This window comes from Pleurodeles waltl, chromosome 4_1, assembly GCF_031143425.1.
Source record: "Pleurodeles waltl isolate 20211129_DDA chromosome 4_1, aPleWal1.hap1.20221129, whole genome shotgun sequence".
NCBI classification, from domain to species: domain Eukaryota; kingdom Metazoa; phylum Chordata; class Amphibia; order Caudata; family Salamandridae; genus Pleurodeles; species Pleurodeles waltl.
In genome coordinates this window covers 761,762,170-761,780,586 of record NC_090442.1, presented here as the reverse complement: position 1 = coordinate 761,780,586, position 18,417 = coordinate 761,762,170, and positions in this window count along the sequence as shown.

Sequence of the window (18,417 nt, the reverse complement as noted above, 5' to 3'; positions counted from 1 at the left end):
TCTACAATACAGCTTCTGTTTTTCAATGTGCATACCTTCTCTTCTTCTGCACGAACAAAGGTTGGTGAGAGCTCAACACTCCAGCTTACCTAATGGATAGGTTCAGCCAGGCACTCAAGAGTGACGAACATCCTGAGAAGAATGCAGATGCTCTGCTCCCTTTAGCAATACAGTAGCATTTTCCTTTTAACAATCATCATTTTAGAACTGGCTGGGTTAACTTCACTTATCCATAATTTGTATTTTTCAAACCTGAAGGAATGTTTGCAATGTATTTAACTAAACTGTGTCATACTCATTCCTTCATTTCTTTCCACAACAGATTGATGATGGAGTGCTTCTCAGTGCCCCAGTGAATACTGTTGTTGCTTCTTTTGTGTAGTGTTTATTTTGTCACACCTTTCCTGAAATCCCTTTTTCCATCCATTCATTGAACCCCTCACCCTCGTCCCACTGGCGGTGTGATTTTTATTGAGGTGTGACTTCATTTTACACCATAAATGAATCACACACTTGCTGGGGTGGATGTGGTGAAAGTGACACAAACTCACTGCAGGATTGTCTGTCACGTAGCCCACGCCAGTCCCAGTTACCCACCAATGCATCATTCATCACCATCATCATTCGGGCCTTGTGTTGTGTGTTGCGTAAATGCTTTGCCTGGTCCACACTACTCCTGACTATCAGCCCACTTCTCATGACTCGAGGATTTTAATTCCTAAGTTTAGTTTTAATTAAATACCAGCTTCCCGTTGCTCAGAAGAAGTTGATATTGCTAGATCTTCTTTGTTGTGTGTCATTAATCGTACTGTCATTGTAGTAGTCTGGTCTGATTTTTTCTAAAGTTGTGATATAATAAAACCCACTAACTCTGTTTTCTTTCAATCTAGTTGACAGTGATGGATACCTCTTTGATTAATTCTACACTTGGAGTTTGCATATTTGGGAGGGGCATCTTGCTTGTGATGTCTGCCCTGTTAGTGCGCTAGCCTGCTGCTACTACTACCACCACCGTAAGATAGCACCTTGGGAAAGCCCTGCAGTAAGAAGACTGAGCTATCAGCCTTTGCTTCATCTATTCAGAAGAGAATTATGGCATAAGTGAACTAATTTAGTTAGTAATTCATTTCTACTGCAGATGTTATTTGTGTGTATCTAAGTTTTATAGGCAAATTAGGTAATGCCAATCACCCCCTAGTGACCAATACAGTTACAGAGGACAGTAGAGCAATGGTACAACCAACTGACAAACACGTTTAGGCAGATTTAAAAAACAGGTTACGCCAAAAGGCCGCCCTGCAAACTAAAACACCAAAAAAAAGGATTTGAAAAATAAAGTAAAATAAGATATTACCTTTTTATTATTTACAATTATAAAACTTACCATTTCCACCCACAACAGACCCACCCCTCTCAATAAACAAATCACGCCGTCCCGTCCAATTAAACCAAGTCAAAACTCCAATGAAAGTCAACAATAAAAAGTCCAAAGAGAAAAAAAACCACCCCAATTCACTTTCCCACCTTCTCCATGCACAAGTGTCCCTCCCACCAAAACAAAAAATGTAAAAGGGTTAAAAGAAAGCATCCCCATTCAGGACTGGAGATCATTGAGGTTTGCCTCTATCTGTGCTACCTGGTGGTAGAAGAGCTCAAGGTGCTGCAGGTCATAGTGCTAGAACATGCAGTCCCAGCTTTGGAGAGGCAGCAGTGGGGGCAAACAGATGGGCTGCTGCTACTATCTGGTGGCAGCACTTTATGGTGCTGTTGCTGCTGGGAGGCCAGAGGCACTGGTGGCTGGTTGGAGGAATTCAGACCTGCCGCTATGTTGGCAGATGCCTGAGCCTTGTCCTCCTCCTCCTCCTGAAGAGCCACCAGCTGCTGTTACTCTATGCAGATGACCTCCAGTCTCTGCTGCCACAGCCAGGCTGCTGTCTCCTGGTATTTAGGAGTATGTCCACCAGGAGTAGCTATAGAAAAAGAAAATGACAAAGTTTAAACAGTGCTCTGTGCAAACAATTGTTTATAAATCAAACTAACACTTGATGTGATTGATTATGTGCCACAGGCCATTTTATTTACCTACACATGCCTCACTGTAGTTGACGAACATTGAAAAGGTAAAATTTGAATTGGAATAGATCAGTTATATAATCCATTGACTAATAATCACTTGTACATAAATGTGACAAAGGCCAAAAGGGGATTTTTCTTTTTTTTTGGTGGGGGGACTGGACAGAACTTAGGAAAGAATAAAGGACTGAAGTACTAGCAGGTGAAAGGAAAGAGTGGACACTGGGAGGGAAGGGAAAAACACCTTGTTTTAAGTTTGCAAGGTATTGACAACTTTGTAAATGCTGCATTAACTTTAAGCAGATGCACATTGCACAGACAACACTATTGTACTGCCAAACTGATGTATGCTGCAGTTACGTCATAGTAGCCTGGGTTACTAAGGGCCTGATTTAGAGCTTGGTGGATGGGGTTACTCTGTCACAAATGCGACCGATATCCCATCAGCCATATTATGATCTCATTAAATCCTATGAGAATCGTAATAGGGCGGACAGGATATCCATCACATTTGTGACAGAGTAACCCATCCACCTAACTATGAATCGGCCCTAAATGCCATGGACAGGTAGGTAAGGAATGATGATGGATGGGAGGATACATATCTGCGTTGCTTAACAACTATAGTGAGTTAAGGGAGCAGACAGAAAATTAAAATACCCCCACTCTGAAGCAAAAACTTTATAGCCAGCAAACCAAGTGAAGTAGTTGAACAGACAAATCCCACTCCAGAAGAGCTCCCTGATTTCTTGATCCAAGCAGTCATCCATTCATTTAATTGTTCTATTCACCTTTTGATACCCACCATTTAAGCTTTACATTCTCTCTCATTTGGTCTTTCACCTTTCCGATCCATCCATCCATATATCCACCCCTCCATACATATACTCAACTATCTATTATTCACCCTTTCAACCATCCTTTCACCAATCCATCCATTTACCCACACATCGTTCATTACCATCGACCCATCCTTTAACCCACCTAATCATCCTTTTACCCATCCACCCTTCACCCATCAAGGCATCATTTCACCCATATATCCCTTTATCCATCCTTTCACCCACCCATGTGTCTCCTTGTCACACACTTATGCATCCTTAATGCAACAACACATCCTTTCACTCATTTACCATTTCACCCTTCATTCATTCCCTTTTCCATCAACCCACCATGTGTAGTGTCTGTTTATTATGAGCTGTTGTCTGCTGAGCTGCAGATAGAAAAGGTCATTAAGAATTCAACCCTGCTGTAGCTGCTAGAACAGGAGTTTCACAAGCAATGGCCTTCCAGTGGGCTTACAAATAATTAACAATAAGCAAGCAATGTGACTTACCAATGCCCCTCCCTGCTACCGCCGTTTCTCCCCCTCTGACTGATGCTGCCACTGGCTCCCTGCACTGGTGGTCAGTACGGCTGAAAAAAATGTTACACATTTTAGGTGGCAGATACACCTCCTCTTGTTTTTTAAAGAACTAATTTATCAAAATATAACTGTAATAAACCACTACAGTCTGTCTTCTTCAATCATTCACTTTAGGAATCACTAAAGCGCAATAAATAGGTTGAATATTTGGTCAACCCAGAAGGACCTATGGTGATTTGGTGAGGTCTCGGGTGGTAAGTGCAATGGGCCCATCCTCACACTACCTTTCCAGCCATGCTGCACTGTCATCAAAAGTGCTTGTATGGCATACTACTGTTAAATTATGAATACATACACATACCTTGAGGGGGCCACCATAATCATGGCCACTTGCTTGTTTTATTGTTAGAGCATGAGCAAGAAAAAGTAAACCATCACAAACGTGAGTAGAAAAGCCGACTTGGGCATGCAATCTTCTCGGTAGAGTACCTGTCCTAAAAATATGTCATCTTAGTCTTAGAGTACCAGTCCGCAAGATATACAAGGGGAGAAAGGAATGTTAAGCTTAGTAACAAGGCAGAAGTAAGCTACATACTACAGGCAGGGCGAAGTCAGCTACAGAAAAATGAAAAATGGAAAAATGCAGGCATGACAAGAATTTAAGAAAGCCTAGATAGAATGAAAATAAGTACAACAAAAAGGTAGAGAGGCACAGTAAAAAAAAAAAGAAAAATAATTCTAAATGAGGGGAGGTGAACGTTAGTGAAATAATAACATTATAACAGGAAGACTTACTGGGGGCAACAGATCCTTCAGCTGCCGCACTGGTGATAGCACTGGCACCCTCGTATTTCCGACTCACCTGAGATATTGCCCTCTACTTTCCCTTTGGTGCCGAGGCAAGAAATAAAGAAGATAAAAAACTAAATTAGAGGTACACTCCCAAAAAATATTTTGACAGGCGAAGGCAAACACAGTAACATTGTACTTTTCTAAATCAGATCACCTATAATACTAGTATCAACTCGAGTTGACCTATTAATTTCCTACATCTAAGCCCTACTCCAAATTTCCTAAACCTAAACTATATTTGCAACTGCGTACCACTACTAACGCATTCATATTGCAACCAATGTTCTTTACTTCTCAACCACCTTTAATGGGCCCACTCAGTGTCCCTTTTTTTCAGTGCATAGATGCATACTACACATCACAGGGAGATTGCGATTGGGACTGCAGAAGCCACATAAAGAAAGGCACAGAGAAGAGAATGTTAACTCACTGACATTACTTACTACTACTACTACTATCTTCTTCTTGGTAAGAGGAGGATTATCAGACTGCATGGCTTATTAACTAATCAGCCCAAACGTGCACGGATGAGTACAGTTAGGAAGCTCTAACTGAGCACCTGTCTAGCTCAAACTGGATCACATAATATTCATCTTAATATAAACTTAACTCACATCTGAGAGTCAGCACTGCTGTTAGAAAAAAATAGTATTGTGGAACACACACAACAAATAAATGTTTTTTCACCGAGCCCTAACACCTCAACGACCAGCAGGTCAAGGAGGTCCTGCTCGCGGTCCAGTATGTCTGTCGAATAGTGCATCAACGGCTGCTGGATATGCTAGACCTCAGTGTGCCAACCCACACACTGGTGTACCCTCCCCTACAGCAGTTGAGGATCCCAAAGGGCGTAACCGCTCCCAGGCCTACTGCCAGCATGGAGGGGAGATGATGCGGCACAAAGAACCCAAGTGCCGCCACCTCCGTCTTGGTAAAAATGGGTCGGTCCGCAACTCTTGGTGGTGCCGATGTCCACACTGGTGCCCCAACACCCTCTGCTGCGTTGCTTTGCCATGGCACTGGGTGGAAAGAAAGGGGAAGAAATAGAAGGAAGAAAAACAAATAAAGAACGGAAAACCAAAAAAAAATAAAGTATTCAAAAAAGCCAAAACCAAAATGGCCACGCACATGCAAACTTGCTGGTTCAGTTTGCTCAATGTTTTCAGTGAGAGAACGAGCATCGCGGTCCTAAACGTGAGAAATGTAGCATGAACGGGCATATCGAGCAAGTTTCCCACTGGTGGAATTTTGTGGAACTCAAGGAGTTTTTTAACCGTTTCACAGATTTTCGCATAGTGGAAATCCACGAGCACTCCACCCCTAATATTTATATATATGTATATGTGTTTGTAGATTTCTATCTAAATAGATATATATATATATGTGTGTGTGTATATAGAGATGTATATATGTATTTTTGTTTTGCTATTAACGCTGGCATCCTTTGAAGAATCTTCACAAAATATGCCCAAAAAACACGACTCTTACTTCAACGCCTGTCTGGAAAGTTTTGGTGTGATCCGTCAAGTGGGGTCGCAGAAAAATCAGTGGCAAAATGTTATTTCCCCATGAATTTTTCTTTAGGGATTTTGAACAGGAATTGCGCCTGAAAGAATGGACAGAATTACACCAAATTTGGCAGAACAGTAGATCTTGGTCTAGAAAGTGACCTTTTTGTTATTTGGTGTAAATTAGGCCTGGACTGAGCTCACGGAGTTCCATTCTCTGGAATTTGGTGAAGTTGATTTAAAACTCTGTGGAATTCCGTGGAAGTGGGATTCCATGAGCCGCGGAGTGGTACACTGTGTTGAATATGCCTGATCTCGGAAGCGCTAAGCAGGGTCGGGCCTGGCTAGCGAGGCCCCACCCTGCTTAGCACTTGCAATATTGGCCACATTCAAGACAGGGCTATAGGCAGTGAAAGCAGCTCTGTACATGGGGCAGGCTGGTGCACAAGAGGCCTGGGCAGGCTGGTGCACAAGAGGCCTGAAAGTGCAGCTTTCACTGCCTATGGCCCTGGCCTGAATTCTTGTGCACCAGTGTGCACATCACCACCCACCCCTACATAATAGGAAAAATGAGGACTTACCTGGGTACTCCCACGGGTTCCTCTTCGTTGCCAGCGACCTGGCTCTCTGGGCCACAAAGCGCAAGCGCAGACTGTCTGACCTTGCATTGTGTGGCCTATAACTGGGCTGCAGTGCGCACGCCGTGAGCTCTGCTCTGCTGGCAGGGCTAGCAGAGTTTTTGTTCAAACTCCGCATTCCAAGCAGAGGAAGGCGTGCCAAACAGTCCATCAGCTTCTCCAAAGGAGCAAAGCTCACTGCCCACCCCTAGTGTAAATCCATTTAGTAGTCTAATCACAGCCTGATAGGTCGTTTTCTTTCTTTTGAAGGACTGCAATATATATACTAATATGGATATATATAGAGAGTGAGATAGAGAGAGAGAGAGAGAGAGAGAGAGAGAGAGAGCACAGGAGATAGATATATTTGTATATTGAAAAGTAGGATGAAGTTTTACTGAGAAATTAAAAATAGATTTTGTTAAAGCATTCATTGTAATACTGACTAACAGCAAATGTAATTATATTGTGTTATTGCCTCACATCATTCTTTTAGTTATTGCATGAAAGATTTAGGTGCTAATATTTAATGCAATCTTCAAAGTTATAAAATGATGCAGTCTATTTTATTTAAGAAATAGAAAGTCATTATTTATATTTTACACAGTGAACTTTGTATTTGTGTAAATCAAGTGAACTAGAAATGTACTTGCGAAGTAAGCTGTGCTGTTTGATATATTTTTCTGGCATTCAACATATTTCAGTATTTGTGACAAGCAATATTAATTCATCTTAAGGTTTTAATATCTACTGTTAAAGAGTCAATTGATATTTTTTCGGATGATTTTATCATCTTAACATTTTGTCAAAACCCTGCTTAATATCTTGCAAATTAAATAAATGAATACTGATTGCTAATGCATATCTAGATATTCCACATTTTATTTAATTACAATATACATGTTATCAGCATTAGTCATGCATCTGGAAATTCATTCCACTAGTGATATATTTTATGTTGACAATTGTTACCTAAGTGTTTAAATTACCCCTTCAAAGATCACAGCCATTCACTTTTTTAAAATGCCTTTAATAGACAATTCAGTACTTATCATTTTCAGAAACGAATGACATAGATTCAAAGGGGGTCAACACAATGTTTTATTCACATCCAACCTAGTCTCCTTTGCAGTATGTGCTGTGTGCACATACAATGACTATAGTGCTTACCAGTGAGAATACACCCAGCGCTTTCTGTATGCTCACATAACAGCAAATGGAAAATGGAGTGTCACCTGGACTTGGCAGTGATATTGACTAGCTGCTTCAGAAAGTGAATGACAAGAAGAAGACATCCATAAGGGTGCTAAATGTGAAGCATCATTGGTGAATTGAATTAATGAAAAGACCTTTTTACAATTATGAAGTGCTACCTGCAGATGATTGGCTCGTTATTTGTTTCACACAAATGATACAGACATGATGACATGTTTGTTTCATTGCTTTCACATGCCCAATGCTGCAGCAAATGTAATGGAAAGAGTTTATGACTTGCACCTTCTCCTGATGATGGTTCTGATAAATTAATGAATGGGTCCGAAATATCAACTGCAAAGTTGCAAAATTTGAGGTTTGCTCTGAAAAACTCACACTTTGCATGAAATCATGCATTTTCCTTACATTTTTATGATAGAAACTTCCTGAATCCAAAGGAATCTACAAAATTCCTACCACCCAGCGTTGCCTCACTTGTGCTGATAAAATACTGTGTCACTTATGCGGCAAGGGCTCCCATTGACCTTAATTTGACCTCTTCCTGTCCCAGGTACTAGGCCCCACCACACAGGTGGCACAGTGTTTTTATCAGCACATGTGGTGTACTGCTATGTGGTGTAAATATTATGCACTGCTGCATAATCTGGAAGTTTCCATCACAAAAATGTAAGGAGCAAGCATGATTCCAGGCAAAGTTTGTAACTTGCAGACCATTGTGGATGAGAAATCTTCTTGGTTGCCTAGTTTTCAAAAATGTATGTGGTTTGTATGTTTGCTTGAGTGGTGCCACAGCACTGCCTCCTAATACCACAGCTATCCCTAGTGCTCATCTATCAACATAGCTGTTTGGGGTCTTTTGTGTTGTGGTCTCTTCGACCACCCACACAAGTCGGGTACCATTCATATTGAGGGAAATGTAGAATTTCAGGGTAGCAGGAAGTTTGTGGCTCCCCGGTGATTCATGAACTTTCCGTTTCCAGATATTTGAGGAAAATGTGTGTTTTGTAATAAAATGTGACATGTGCAAGGGCTTCTGAGTAATATTAACTAGTGAGAGTCACACAACTCATCCCAACCTAGATTTCCCCAGGTGTTCAGTTTTCAAATATGTGCAAGTTAGCTAGGTTTCCCTAAGCTCCGGCTGAGCTAGGGTCCAAAATCCACAACTACCCACTTTGCGAAAAAAAGGGTCTGATTTTAGTGTAAAAATGTGATGTATCCATGTTGTGTTTTGGGCCATTTCCTGTTGTGGGCACTAGGCCTACCACACAAGTTAGGTACCATGTTTATGAGGAGACTTGGGGAAATGCTGAGTGAAAGGAAGTTTGTTGTTCCCTGCAGATACCAGAACATTCCATCATAGAAATGTGAGAAAATGTGCTTTTAGTCAAAGTTTGCAGCAAATTCTGGGTAAAAAGAACCTTGTGAGAGCCTTGCATGTCACCCACCTTGGAGTCCCCTAGGTACTTAGTTTAAACAAATGTGCAAGTTTGCTAAGTTACCATAGGTGCTGGGATGGCTAAAGCACAAAATCTGCAGCTACCCACATTGGGAAATATTTTCAGTGGAAGAATGTGATGCTTCCATGTTGTGTTTTGTCCCGTTTCCTGTTGCAGTTCTAGGCCTACCCACACAAATGAGGTACTATTTTTATCAGAAGACAAATGGGAGCATAGAATAATAGAAGATTTGTTATCACCATTTGGATTCTGCTGTATTTGTGCCTTCCAAATGCAAGCCAGTGTGTAAGAGAGAAGACATTTTGAAAAATACCCTCTAAATCATATGCTGGTACGCGTACCCATAAATTCAGAGATGTACAAATACCTACTACTTCTAAACTCCGTATCTTGTGCCCTTCCGTAAATACATAAGTTTCCTTGATACCCATTCTTCATTGTATATATTTCACCAGAGAATTTGGTCCATACTCTGGACACATTGAAACAACATTGTGCAGTGTAACTCAGTTGAGGTTCTGGCTATCCTGGAGAGAACCCACATACCATAGATATCCACTTAACCAGAAGGGTCTAATGGACGTAATGGTATGTGTTGTTGTAAATTGGCCATAGTGGCAAAAAGTTACAGACAAAAACAGTATCGTAAATAACTGATCGTCCTACTCATTTAAAATATTTATTTATTTCAACAGGTATTTTCTTTGAGAAACGTTGAGGGATCTACACATATGAGCCCTTGCTGAATTTGAAATGTTGTCTACATTCTAAAAATATGTAGCTTTCCTGGATTACTCATGAGTTTTAGACTGGTTTTCACCAAAAACTGGAAGCTGGTTGAGAGCATAAAAATAGGAAAAATAGACTACATCTTTGAAAAATGTCATAACTGTGGTAAAACAATAGTATTTTTTATTCAGCTCTGCATGTTCCTGTGAGCTGGGAAGATGGTGACTTTAACACAGCAAACCATTCATTGATGATATTTCTAAGAGACAAAAACACAGGCACTTTTATCCAGAGCACTTTTTACTTTATATTTTTCCCAAACACTGAATTTAGCTATATTTTGCCTATTCTCTTGGTCCCCTCCAGGGGCATTTACAAACCCTGGGTACCTTTAGAATCCCGAGGATATTGGAAAAATAGGATGCAAATTTGTTGTGGAAACCTTGTGTAGAAACAAAGTTATGTATGCCTAAGCACAAACTACATTAAAAAGCCAAAAAATGACTCAGCAATGTGGGAGGTGGGGAGGAGGGGGCTTAGAGGGCCTTGCAGATAAGGAGTTAAAAAAACCTATATGTTGAGTATATAGTGTATGAAAAAATGTTCTATATGTGGTCATCCTTTAGCTAGTTTGCTACAGGATATATTAATATTGTTTTTCTAATAGATTGTGATAAACAGCCCTTTCTGGAATATAGAGGGATCAAGCTAAAGTAACAACTCTTTATAAATATTACAATTAAATCATTTTAACTTATTTAAAGCAATGATGGACTGAGAAAAAAAGAAAAGTTGTAATCAAATGCCTTGCAGGTTACATGCACTACTTGTTTGGTGTGAGTGCCCAACTCATTCATCTATAATATCTTTAGTGCACCATGTGACCGGCAGGTAACACAAAGATCTGCAAAAAAAACTGCAATCCGCTGAACTTTCTTACAATCACTACCTACAAGCCAATTAAGCATCTAACAAAAGCACATTAGCCATGTGTGCTATTTTATGATGCTTCTAATTGGGAGCTAAAAAAATGCACACACATCTCTCTAGCAAGTGCATTAACGACCAGAAATAGATTCCCACTGCTACAACCTGAACCATGGTGGATAGGTGTAGATATCTTTAGCAGGTCTATTCAGCTGGTTGGATGTGTTAGTGTTCAGCATCCCCAAAGGGAAAACAGAGTAGAAGAGTCCCTAATGGATTATCTTTTTCTGTTTTCTGGACAACATTTAAAACAGAAAGTAACACCTGAGTGACTGTGTTGAAGGTAGATCTAGAAAGGGAAGGAGGACCACCAGCAGGAGGACCAGGATACACCATTAGTGGATCTAGGATTACTAGAATCAAGAGGATCAAGAAGATAAGCAGGACCAGAACCATGTGAATCAAGAGGACCAGAAGGACAAAGGCCAAGAGGACGAGGACCAAGAGGACAAAAAGAAACATGACCATGAGGAGAAGGACTATAGGCTAAGGTGAGAAGGACAAAGAGAACCATCACTAGTGGACCAAAACAGTAGAGGCCAGATGGCCTATTTGGCCATTGCCAGCAGGAAGAAGACCAGGAGGGTCAGGACAAAGGAAGCCATGACCACGGTGACCAGCAGGAGGAAGAGTGTCATTAGAAGGACCAGGGGAAACAAGAGGGGCCAAGGCTAGATGGGGCAGGACCAGGACCAGGATGACAAGAGAACTGAGATTTGGATGATGACCAGAACACCACCACCAAGAAGAACAAGACCAGTAGGACAAAGGGCACTGAAAGAACCAAGAGCAGGTAGACCAGGACACAGGGAACCACAAGGACCCGGGAGACTAGGATAGGCCGAACTAGTAAATCAGAAGGATTATGACTGTAGTATACCAGATGAGGGAGGACCATACAAAGAGAGCTGGGGAGGATGAGAAGCCTAGAGACCATGGCCTGGAGGAAGGCAAAGACCACGAAGGCCAGGACCAAGAAAACCAGTAGGGTCAGGAGCAAGAAGACCAGAAGGACTAGAACTTGATACATTGGGCCCAGGAAGAGAAGCTATGGGAGCTGGGAAATAGAACGAGTACCAGGAATAGTAGCAGCAAGAATACCAGAAGGAAGAGCTAGGGTGTAAAATAATGAGGAAGACCTGAGCTAGATGGGAGAGGATCATAGGGGGGGTTAATAGAGTGAGAGGAACCGCAGTCTGACAGATAATGACCACGATCATGAGAATGAGGCTTATAACAGTAAGTAAAAATACATGGCTCAGAGAAGGACAAAGTGGATCGCCAGGAGGAAAACAAAAAAGGATGGAGACTAGGAAGTGAAGTCAGGGTTAGGGAAATGAGGAAGACAGGACAGGCGGAAGAGTAGGTGGTTGGTAAGGATGAGGCAGGGAAAGAAGACCAGGAATGGCAGATGGCCTGGAAGAGGATGATGAAGAGGAGCAAGCACACCAAGATGAGGATGAGGACTATTAGAAATAAGAAGAACAGAAGGGGAAAGTCACTATTTTAGGCCACCAGTATAATGACATACCCTTAAACACAGAGGCCACATCTCTCATAAATGATTCATAGCTACTCCTCTGAGGTGCCAGACCATTTGAAGACACCCACCTATATTAGCCTATTGAAATCATTCCTTATCCCAGTCATGTACCTTGCCATACAGTTTGTTTGTGCCCAATGAAGTAAACCAGAACAACTTTACTACTACATTGTTCCTTGCTGCTAATTTCTTCGTGGGGCAGTGTTTCACAAAAATAGTGCATAGGCTGTTTGTCATTGGTTCCACTCCCCATAAGACTTCCCCTCAAGACTCCTCCCCCTCTCTGCTATGCCCAATTTATAGCATTTCAGAGTACCCTTTTTCTGATTTCAGCACCGAATATGCTTAAAGGCATACATTGCTCACATTTAGATTGCAAGTACCATGAGTATGAGAACATTATGATTTTTACAAGGTGCAAGGTGAGGAGGCATGCTATGACATAAAATGTTGGTGCCTGCTATCTGAAGGTGACAGCTGATCTCTATGGAAGGATAGACTACAGAGGTACCTAATCCAGATACCCATCAAATGACAACTCAGAAGTCAGTAAGCACAACAGAGGAAGCAGAGGGAACTTCAAATCCTCTTCTAGTACCCTCATTAAGCCAGACAGCTTGTTCCCAAAATACCTGTTATGAAAGATCATGGAGATCATTGTCAATTTACTCACGAAAACATATCAAAAGCAATAACAGAGGAATGAGTCCTCCCTTCTCCTCCCCGAATAACTACACAAGCTTTGAAGTTGGAAGAAATTAGCTAAGGTGGTCACCCTAAATTATCGGTTAGGAAATGCCAACCAAACAGGTTGGGCAAATATAATGAATTTATCCCTGGAGAAACGGAGCTAAAACATGAGAACCAAAAGAACTCAAGATATTCTTGGTTAAACCCAAAGCACAGTAAATAAATATACTATGGTGAAACAGAAGTTAGAAAGACTTGGCAATAGATACTCAATTCAACTATGCCACCTTCGTTCTGCACTTAATATCTCCAAGTGGCAGACATTTGAACAAATACTCAACACTGGAGCCTTCCTACAACGTCCCAGAAGGAGTAGCTGGCTTAACTAGGGAGTTAATGGCTCAGTATGACCTATAGTAGGGGGAATGAGTAATCATGAGAGACCTCTGCCGGTTCTTCCACTTCTCTCTCTACTAAAACAATATTTAAGATTATTCTAAAGGAGGGTTGTCAGGTAAAATTTAGGCCAGACTGCTAAATTCGAAAGATTAACACAAAAGTGCTTTCAATTGATGATCAACTATCTGATATTGTGGAAAAGAGTAAAGCCATGGCAGCTAAAATCTCAGGCTCTCTATTGCTAGGGCACATACCATACTACCAGGGCCACTGAAGCCAGAGAGCAAGTCTCGTGCTATCATCGTTAACTTACAAAACTTCAAAATGAAATAACAAGTTCACAGCTTTTCTAAAGGATATTGGAGATTCATCACACATGAGGCCTACTCATTTTCTATTTTTCAAGACCTAGCCCGTCAAACCGCTACTAGATTTAGAGAAATGAGGGCCCTTATGCTGAAATGAAAGGCTCTGGATATCCCATTGATCCTTCGCAGCTTGATTATCCTTAAATATTAATTGGCAAGGCTATTTTATAACATTTGCTGACCCAAATCGATAATTTCTGCAGGTGAGGCATTAGTAGCACAAATCAGTTTCAGGAATTATGAACTCTGAACTACATATTGAAAAGATGATAATGCATTTTATTCTTCCTAGGCGGAAGCTGCCTGGGGGAGGAAGGTAAAACCCAGTTACAAGTATTGCCCTAATGGCAAGATTGACCTCCAAACAGGGTTAGGGTTCTCTATGACCTGGTAGTACCAAACCAGGGTGTAGTAGGAGACCAGGGAAAAGGAGGTGGGGAGTTAGGGCGAAGAAGGGTGTCCAAGGAAAGGGAATTGAAGATGAGGGAGAGGGAAGGGGTATTAGGATCAAAAGATGGAAATAGGAGCAATTAAATTCAGTATCAAACTGACATCTTGCCGTGGAATGTGAATGACATAAAGAAGGGAAGAAAAAAGCTAAAGTATTTTCCAAAACCTGATATTCTAACCCTTCAGGAAACACATCTCACTAAACTCGAAGCTACTGTTGATAATATGTATAAGTGCTGTAAAGGATATACTATACCGAGAATATATGATCTATTCAGCGCTATGCATCTATTGGGACAGAGAGTGATCTCCATAATAATGTATAATAAATCATTTAAAATGTTAAATACCAAGATCAAGCCTGCTGACAGGTGGATAATAGCAGAGATAGTTAACATAAAAGATAGTTATGAATGTATCTTTGCTAACTTATATAAACCTAATTATGAGAACCCCCAGTGTTTTGGCCAATTGATTAGGTACGACATTAAAACATTTCTGCAGATTGCAGATCTACAGGCTCATACCACACTTCTCAATAACCCCACACTTGAGAATGCTTTACATCTTCTTCCTATGCAACCTCGCACTAGGTGGGGATTACTTATTTAGGGGATTAGTCTGATTAGGGCTAAATCTTTTTTAAACTTACAAAATTAGTTCTCTTTACATTGCATTTTTTTGTAAATAAGAGTTTTTTTTTACTTAAGAATGATCATAAGATTACAGCAGCGCTGATTCAACACTGCTTTGCTGAAATCATTTTTAGCCCTAACCATTTCTCTATTTCTGCTAGATATTTTTTTTCTAATGCAATATAAAGCAGAGATCTAGATTTATGGATAAATAAATGGTCTACTTCATTACCAGTAGTACCTACAAATCAGGAGCTTGCCATAGTAGTTACAGTTTTTGTAAAGTCATTAATGCAACCAGACTATGTGGCCAAGTGTGTCGCACTATGTTCAGTTTTCATGTTACCCCTCTCACATTTAGGTCCTAATTAGGACTTCAACAGATGAAAAAGCCCATCCTCTAAAGTCCCGCGGTCAGAGTACCACCAGTGCTGTCCCTTTCCCACGACCCCTACTACAAGTTTCCTGCTGGGTCAGCAGGCGAAAACAGACTATCTGCCTGCTGGTCTAGCAGGAAACAACCCACAACATTGACGCCGGCTCATAATTGAGCTGGCTGCAATCTTGTGGTGCGTAGGGTGCACCAGCACCTGTTGCCCCTTTCACTGTCAGCAAAGCAGATAATGAAAAACTCACAATGGGGCTGGCCATGGGGGCCCCTGCACTGCCCATGGCAAGTGCATAGGCAGTGCAGAGGTCCCCATGGGGCCCCCTGCACCTCGTCTCTGCCAGCGTTTACATGGCAGTGCTACCACCACGTAAAAGCTGGCGGAGAGGGGGGTTGTAATCCCCAGGGAAGCACTGCTCTCAGCGATACCCTGGTGGAGTAGGACCGCCAGCACTGCCAGCCCCTCCAGTGGAGGAGAAGGGGTGGTGCTGGCAGTCGTAATTGTGGATGTCAGCCCACCACATTAGCGACAGTCTGACCGCCATCGTGGTCCTGGCAGTCTTAAGACCGGCAGAGACGTAATGAGGGGCTTAGTAAGTGGTATAAAGCACCCACTATCGCTGCACATAATGTGCAATGGAGACTGCAGGCATATATAAATATGCATGAAACTAATGGATAAGCGTGCAGTTTGTAAATAACAAAAACAATACATAAATACATTTATTTGATTTTTTATCCCTTTCAGCCAAAATAGGAAGGGCGAAACTCATGCCAGTCCTCTGAGGCATTGGATTAGCTTGGGTACGCTATGACTGATCTAAGCATCATGGCATTTTTCGCATTTTTTATTACTCCCATCAAAACCACATTTTCGCTTCAGTTTTGATAGGAGTCAGAATCTTTCCTGTGTGGTGTGCTTTTGGAATGTCTCACATTCCTGGGCTGAACAACCTGTATTATGTAACAGGGCCTCTGTGTACGAGCGAGAGTGACTATTTGATGCCTGGCTCGTTTCCCAGCATCTCCGGATGTATCGAGGCCCACCCTTTGCCTGCTTCTGCATTTTGCATTTGAGTTTCTGACATTCCTTGCAATTGTGAGCACCTGAAATCGTGCTTTAAATTTTCTTGCAAAACAACTATGGCAGGAAATAAGTATGCCACGCGGTTCTCTGGTCTCTGTTAGTGCACCTAATTCTGTTCCATGTGGCTGTGATTGGGCAGCAGTAGGAGTGTGAAACTTTCTTTCCATTACATAACATTTACAATTAACAGAACATGTATTTCTAAAGCGCACATTCACGCTGAAGTGTATTTCAGTGCTGAAATACCATGGCCCAGATTTAAGAGAGCCTAGCACCATTCCAACGCCAGATTAGCTTAATTTGTTTGACGCGAATGTGGCGTTAGAAGGCCAAAAATGCTGCGCCATATTTACAAAGTGGCGTAATGCATGCGTTGCACCACTTTGTAACCCCTTGCGCCACATTATGCCAGAGCCAGGCATAATGTATGCAGGGGGGGCGTTCTGGTGCTGGAGAAGCCAAAACAAATGGCACAAAGAAATCTAAGCGATTTCTTTGCGTCATTTTTATCAGCTTTTTTAACTCCTGCTAAGAGCAGGTGTTAAATGGAGGCTCCCATTGTTTTCAATGGGCCTCTAGGTGCTTTGCAGGATTAGCGTCAGAATATTTCATGTTAATCCTGCAAAGCGCCGGACTAAAAAATTATTACGCTAGTACACCTGACTACCGCCATGGTGCACTGTATTTTAAATATGGTGCATATATGGTGGCATTATGGGTGTAAAGAAAGAGGTGCTGCACTAGGTTGGGGCGCAAAAAAAGTGGCACTGCACTAGGTGCAGCATGACTTTTCATAAATCAGCCCCTATGTTTCTTGTTTTTCATCCCTATCTGACCCTTCCACAAATAGAGGTGGTGAGTGGGGTCTCTCTCTAAAAATGCAAGTGAGCCATTCCTTGTACATGAATGCCTACAATGTTTACATAGGACAGGTCCTATCCTGCGCCCGAAGCAAAAAAAATACTCTATTTTTTTAAAGCACAGGGAGCACATTTAGTGAGCATCTTAATGGTGTGTTCCCTCCCAAACATGCTTAAATAATAATAATGCCTTCAAATTGTCACTCGAAGGGATATCCGATTAGAGCACCAGTGTCACCGTTTGTCATTTCCTGGATGACGGAATACTTCAAATGTTGGGCCTTAGTACTTTTCTCGTTTCTCTTTTCATCCTATGAAGCCTAGATGCATATTCATATTTGTATGGATGTGCACTAATTACTCAATGAGGTAAGGAGGTCAGTAGGCTTTTACATTCTATACCCTTTCCAGACAGATAAGGGGGACCAGCGGCCACCAACCATGAACAGATCCTTAGAGAGGAAAGGAAAGTTATGCTAGATGAACTATCATTTATTACCGTTCTGTTCCAAAATGCACCTTTATTAGAATTATCAACCCTTACTTAGGCTTCCCTAGAGTATCTGACTTGCCTAAAAGACTCTTCTATAACGTTTTTCTGAAGTCTATACAGGACACTAAGGGCCAGAGTTAAGAGGGCCTAGCGCCATCTAACAACATATTAGTGTCATTTTTTTATGCTAATGTGGTGTTGAATGGCCAAAATTGCAGCGCCATATTTACAAAGTGGCACAATGCGTGCAATTGTGCCACTTTGTAACCCCTTGCACCACATTATGCAGGTGCCAGCATAAAGGCATAAGGTATGCAAAGGGGCGTCCTCCTGTTAGGGGAACTGCAAAAATGGCACGAAGAAATCAAAAAGTTTCTTTGTGTTTTTTCTTTTGTCATTTTTAGCTCCTGCTCAGAGCAGACGTTAAAAGGCGGAACGCCATTGTTTTCAATGGGCCCCTATGTACTGTTCAGGGTTAGCACAAACATTTTGGCTCTAAACCTGAACAGTACATCAATAGCATCACAAATTGTGACGCTATTGCCCCAATCCTGCTCCATGTCGTGCTGTATTTTAAATACGGCACACACATGGTGGTGGTAGGGGGGCGCAAGGGGCTGCAAGAAAAGTGAGGCAATATGTAACGGAGCACCACTTTTCTTATATCTGGCCCTAAATGTTACCTAACACAACACTG